The sequence below is a fragment of the Osmerus mordax genome, chromosome 18 (assembly GCF_038355195.1).
Source record: "Osmerus mordax isolate fOsmMor3 chromosome 18, fOsmMor3.pri, whole genome shotgun sequence".
Classification (NCBI taxonomy): Eukaryota; Metazoa; Chordata; class Actinopteri; order Osmeriformes; family Osmeridae; genus Osmerus; species Osmerus mordax.
The window spans coordinates 12,032,268-12,038,991 of record NC_090067.1 but is presented as its reverse complement, the minus strand read 5'-3'; positions in this window follow the sequence as shown (position 1 = coordinate 12,038,991).

Below are 6,724 nucleotides of genomic sequence, written 5' to 3'. Positions count from 1 at the left end.
CGTGTTTTTACTGGACAGAGATTGGAGAGTGTCGGTTCTAGCTGGGAACTGTGCTGGTATAGCGCATTTAAGGAGGGGGATGGTGTTGGTATTACGTGGGACCGGTTTAATTAAAAAGCGCTTCGCCTATTGGCACGATTGTATGTTTGTCAGAACAGTTCCCTCCGTCTTTCCCTCCCTCCCTCTCTTCCTCCTCCCTCTCGTGCTCGAGCTCTTGAATCAGATGCACCTTCCAGTAAAAGAGGGTGCTTTAGAACTAGGTTTTTCATCATTTTGTTTTGGTTGTTATAGAGGTTTTTAAATAACCTTTTTAAGAGGGTTATTGTATCATTAATGGATATTGTTTATTTACCCAATTAACTTTATACAGTATTAGAGAAACTTACTGGCTTTCTAGTTTTTAAATTGATGATAACACAAGCACACAGATATACGCACACACACACACACACACACACACACACACACACACACACACACACACACACACACACACACACACACACACACACACACACACCAGAAGAACAGCAGGCCACAATCTCAGTCAGATCTAGTTCACCTCAAACTTCAACTTCAGGAGTGTTCAAATGATGGGTCCACATTATCTCCACAAAGGTCAGTGATGACTCACCGCTCTCTTTGAGCTGACAGACTGCAGATTGAACTGTGAACCTTTACATCAACACATTCCACCAACTAAAAAATCGAAAGTGACACAACCCTAGGTACACAGGTAAACCACTGAATCCCTCCGCTGTGTACTCCAACAGAGCTGTAATGAAAGGGGGCAGGGGGGACGAAAGAGGTATAGAAAAATACGTTAAAAGAAAGAGAGAGGTTGGGGGAGAGGTTGGGGATTCCTAATGACCATCTGCACCGATCATTACGGCACAGGCCTTTTATCCATCAAAGACCATTCAGAACCCATTACTCAGCTGTCCTGACCGGCGATTAGCATGACCATCCCACACGCACCTGCTAGTCAGGGCTTTAACTCTACCCCCCCCCCCCCCCTCCCTCCCTCCCTCCCCCTTCTTCCCCCAGAGCGGCGCAATCTCGAAGGAGCGACGACATAATCGTTTCCTAGGTTTCATCGATGAAACCTTGCGGGGTTGGTCAGTCTATGATCGGTCATTAGTGATCTGGGACTCGCACAGATGAACAGAGACACATCCATCGGCCTATGGGGAGGCGGGGGGGGATGGGGGGGGGGGTGGAGATGGAGGGACGCGAGTGTGATTGTGAGGCGGTTGAATGATAACCGCAGAGATACTGAGAGGAGATGACTGAAGGCTGAAAAAGCTTCAAGGCAGGATAAGTACGGTGTAATGTGAGTGCATGGTGAGGCTAATGGGAAGAAAGGCGGTGCATTGTGTTTGCCCTGCATGAGATCACACACACAAATACACACACACACACACACACAGGGATGCAGGCTGGAGTCGAAGCTATCAAGGGTCTCTCCATTGCTAATAACAGGATCACAATATCGGCAATCGATAACATTTAGTCATTTAGCAGACGCTTTTATTCAAAGCCACTTACAAGAAAGACCAAAAGGTGCATAGGTTAATGATCATAAACAATGACATAGCCCCCAAAACAATGTGGGTAGCCAAAACATGAAACATACATTGTGAAAAGCAAATAAGAGCCAATGGGTAGAACCAGAAGAGCATGTAGTTAAACAAATTACAATTAAACGACATGATCATCGAAAGTGCAAGAGTGTACCTCGAGGAAAGCAAGCGACAATAATATGATTCACAGGGACTACAAGTAGTTAAATCAGTTACAATCAACTACAACGAACAACAAATTCATTTAAGTTCTCGACACTAGTCCTCTGCTGTGTACTGTAAGTGGACACTACGATGCAGCACACCAGATCATCCCAATAGCCTGGGACAGTGCCTGCTGTTTAGTTTGGTCCAAATCTCTTGATTGTAAGCTGGGTGTCCATTACATCTCATTAGAGTTTGTTAGAGCTTGTCCTCTCGTTAGTGTTTGTTAGCGCTGGTCGGTGTACGTCCTGTTGTTAGAGCTGGGGACGTAGCTCGAGGCGGCTCAGCGTTTTCCAAGCCAGGAGAAAGAGGCCAAGATTAGTCCACAGGGCTGATGACCATGGAAGTGTCAAAGGAGGAGGAACAGTTGGCTGGAAGTTGGACGCCCTTGAGTTCCCTTGCACGCATTGGGTGTGTGTGTGCGCGCATGTGTGTGTGTAGCGAATGAGGGGTAGCATGGGAGAGAGTGTTTCCCTATTCTTTGCCTCTGTGACCTCTTGACCTCAGCTGAGAGAGCAGGAGGGTCTGCAGCCAAACACACACACACACACACACTCTCAACGTTATTGTCTCCCTCTGCCATCGCTCATCTCCTCTCTTTCTTCCACTGCTCTATCCTTTTTCTCTCTCCTCCCTCTTACCTCTCTCCTTCTCCTTCTCTCACCTCTTTCCCCTACTGAGAGAGACGGGGACAAAGTCTGACTCAGCCATTACTTATTTCATTAGTTGTCCATTTGTCTCTCTCTCTCTCTCTCTCTCTCTCTCTCTCTCTCTCTCTCTCTCTCTCTCTCTCTCTCTCTCTCTCTCTCTCTCTCTCTCTCTCTCTCTCTCTCTCTGTGTCCTGCAAATGAGGACACTAACATGATTGAATTACCCTGTCCTCCTCTCCCTCTTCCCTGTATTCCCCCTCTCTCTCTCTGGCTCTGCAGCGTGCGCTGTGTTCTCCCTCCGTTCCTGACGGCTGGCGCTTCCTCCTCGTCCCGGCCAGCGTTCGATGCTGGGGTTGCACTTTCCCTCGGTCTTGTGTAACACCTCACAGCGGTCATGTCCTGCTTGCTCCTCTTACGGTGAGAAACACTGCCCCAGATAGCTGCGAGGCGAGGCTCGGTAACCGAGAGACACTTTTCGCCTTTCTCCTTTCTCCTGCCCTTGAAGCAAACCCCGTACCTTTCTGCGTGTCGGACTAACTCCACGTTTTGTTCATTTGGCAGACGCTTTCGTCAAAAGTGACGTAGAAATGCTGCGCTTAGAAAGTACAGTAGAAGATCACGGATCAGATGAGCAGTATTTTGGTGTTCAGAGCCAAGGAACGGTCTGTATTCACTGGCCACAACGTTAAGTAACCACATCTCAGCTTCCAGGCACAACGAAAACAATACTACAGTGCTGCAACAGTAACTCGATTTCAGTAGAACAATGTTGACATACACCGTTGGACGTGAGGTGATGTGCTTACTTGCTTAATCTGACTTTTAGAGGATCAAGATTTTTATTCAGGTGTCATTGTTTTCCAGGCCTGAAGGCTACATCAAACACATTCATGTTTTCAGGATTCAAACTCCCCGCCCCTCTCTCCCTTGTGTGTTTGAGTCAGGGAGTCAGGTGGCTGAGCGGTTAGGGAAGCGGGCTAGTAATCAGAAGGTTGCCAGTTCGATTCCCGGCCGTGCCAATTGACGTTGTGTCCTTGGGCAAGGCACTTCACCCTACTTGCCTCGGGGGGAATGTCCCTGTACTTACTGTAAGTCGCTCTGGATAAGAGCGTGTGCTAAATGACTAAATGTAATGTAAATGTAAATGTTTGACTGCTGTACTTGTTGTTGGTTTCATCATCGCTAACTCTGAACAGACTGTGTATCTGTCAGTCTGACAGTGTCTCCCTGAGTCTGCCATGTGCCGTGCGCATGCAGACAAACATCGTGGTGGTTTTTGAATCTGGTGGTCAGTTGGAACGAATGGTCATTTCCATTTTGGTTAAGTTCTTCACCATGGAAACAAAGAGAGAGTGGCAACCTGTTCTCTGGATTGACTTTGACCTGATTGTAGATAGTATGCTTTCATAGTTCTGTCTCTCATTTCTCTGTCATTCTTATTAAGTTATATTTTATTAACAAATCGGTACAGCTTGTTCTGAAGCTGTAATTTCCTGCTCAGCTGTCAAAACAGAGAAGGTGTCTGTCATTGCTGAGATTATATGTGGTCCCATCGACATGTCGTCTCCACCTCCCTGTAATCTCCTCTACTTTTGGAAGAGGATGTCCTTGCGTGGGTGAAGGTGCTTAACAGTTTCAGCGCGTACGCACGCACGCGTGGGGGGGGCAGGGGAGGGAGGGATTTCTGAATGTAAAGGAGACCGTGAATGAGCAACTGAGTTTCGCACGAAGGTACACACACACGGTCACGCATATACTTTCATCAGACAGCAACTGATTGGGTCGGTTCTTGACCCATACATACACACACACACAGATATACAGTATACACACACATGTACGCACACAGACACACACGTATACACACACATACACACTCTCACACACACACACGCACACATACAGTAAACAAGAGTCACTTTAACATCCTCCTGCATCGCAATCTAATCATGGAGTTGGCAGGGTGGAGCCCAGATCAGGGACGAGGTGACAAGCCTCTCCTCTACTTTCACTCATCTAATGAAAAGATGGAAGAGAGAGAGAGAGAGAGGAAGAGAGAGAGAGGAAGAGAGAGGAAGAGAGAGAGAGGTAGAGACAGGAAGAGAGAGGAAGAGAGAAGAAGCGAGAGGAAGAGAGCGGAGGAGAGAGCGGAAGAGAGAGGAAGAGAAAGGGAGAGAGAGAGAGGTAGAGAGAGAGAGGAAGAGAGAGGAAGAGAGAGAGAGAGAGAGAGAGAGAGAGTGAGAGAGAGGAAGAGAGAGGAAGAGAGAGGAAGAGAGAGCGGAAGAGAGAGCGGAAGAGAGAGCGGAAGAGAGAGGAAGAAAGAGGGAGAGAGAGAGGTAGAGAGAGAGAGGAAGAGAGAAGAAGAGAGAGAGAGAGAGAGAGAGAGAGAGAGAGAGAGAGAGAGAGAGAGAGAGAGAGAGAGAGAGAGAGAGGAAGAGAGAGGAAGAGAAGAATGGAGATGGCGTGAGTCGAAAGCTTTTCTTCTTCCTAATCTTGTGATGTTGATGCACTGTAGAAAAAGATGAAAGAAGGAGTTCCCTGTGTGAGAAACCAAGCCTCTAGTTTTCCACCCGAAGCCAATGACTGCAGCGTGGATGAAGGGAACTCAGCCTTTTCATTCAAGCTATGAAATTACCTTCCAATCTCATGGTCAGTCTCTGCATGAAGGCCTTTCCTCATGATGTATTTCTTTCTTCGCATGTCTTTTAGTTTCATACCGATTCTCAGGTTAATCAACGTGATGCCAGGGAACTGACTTGGTTAACCTCCTGCATGGTTATCTGTGCTATCAGATCTAGCTGAGGCCCAGTTTTAGTGCCAGTGAACCCCAGAGCCGGTGACTGGATCAGCAGTGAGGCTTGGCTCGCTTCCCAGGAAGCGGGAACAGCGTAGAGCACTGAGACAACACTCGAGTTACGTAACATTGACTTACACACTCACAGCCCTCCCCTCCTCACTTCCTTACTGTATCTGCAAGGGCACACGTAACACACACACACACACACAGAAATATACCTTGCTCCCCTTCAAAAGATCAATCTTTCCCATTTTGCGTATGGTGTAGTGTTGATTTCTTCACCATGGTAACACTGAGAGAGCGAGGTGTCTGTCCGCCGTATGTGTCAAGGGTATGTGCATCGATATCCAATAGAAGCCATGCAGTCTATACCAGATAAGACGAATGAGAAACAGGAAGGTTGTTGCTGGGCATGAACTAATGCATCGGTTAAGAGACAGAATTTCATTCTATCCACAGACTTTCACCCTCTGAGTCACAGGGGGAGTTGTTCAAGTCTACCCTGGTTGAGTCCACCAGATGGTGACCAGGGGCTGGGGGTCTGGGGGGGTCTGGGGGGGTGTGGGGGGCTAGGGAAGGAGGTGTCTAGAGAGATGGATGGAGGGTGTACGTCCAGTACCGGTCTAAGCACATTTGGCGCCCTAGGCAAGATTTATCACGAGCGCCCCCCCTAACCCTAACCCCCCCAGGGGTGCCGCCCCCCCAGCCCGCCCCCCCAGCCACAACACGGACACATGACGTGCGCAGTTGGCGCCCTTGCTGGTAGTGCGGAAGGGTTAATTAATTGATGCACTTCGGAAAATGCCGCCCCCCTCTTCATGACGCCCTAGGCGGCTGCCTATGTCGCCTATAGGAAGGACCGGCCCTGTGTACGTCCACCGCTAAAGATTCAACCCTCCTCACAAGAGGAGGCAGTGAGCAGGAGATGCAACACGCGCCAGCAGAGAGCAGAAGAAGAAAAACAGGAAAACATTCTAAATTAGTCATGTCGATCCGGAGCCTACTGACACAAGAAAGATGTGTTGCAGTATTAATGAATCCAGAGCAGGGGGGGGGGACGGGGGACGACTCAACAGAGATCTAGTCAGAGTATAAGAACACAACAAGACCTAACCCTCCCCCTGTTTCCTCCGTAATCCTCGCAACAGCGTCACTTCTTACAGTAATGAGCTTCTTCTTTTTTTTTACTGCAGCTGTGCTCCTTTTAAAGGTTGCGAACATGTCTGTCTTGATGACTTGACGACACATGACCCCTGGTATCTGGCGTAGGCCAGCGAGGTGATCTACTGTTTGCCAGGAGAGGAAGATGGCTTCGGAGCCGAGCGCTCTGCGACACACACTGTAGTTCACACAAGTAGGCCACAGCTGCATGTCTCAGCGTGTGGTTCATAAGGCTGAGGCATCGTAACGCTTCTCTTTTCAACCCTACCGCTACCCTAAAATAAATATGAGGCCAGTCACCTGTACATATTGTTGAGCTTTTGTTCTGA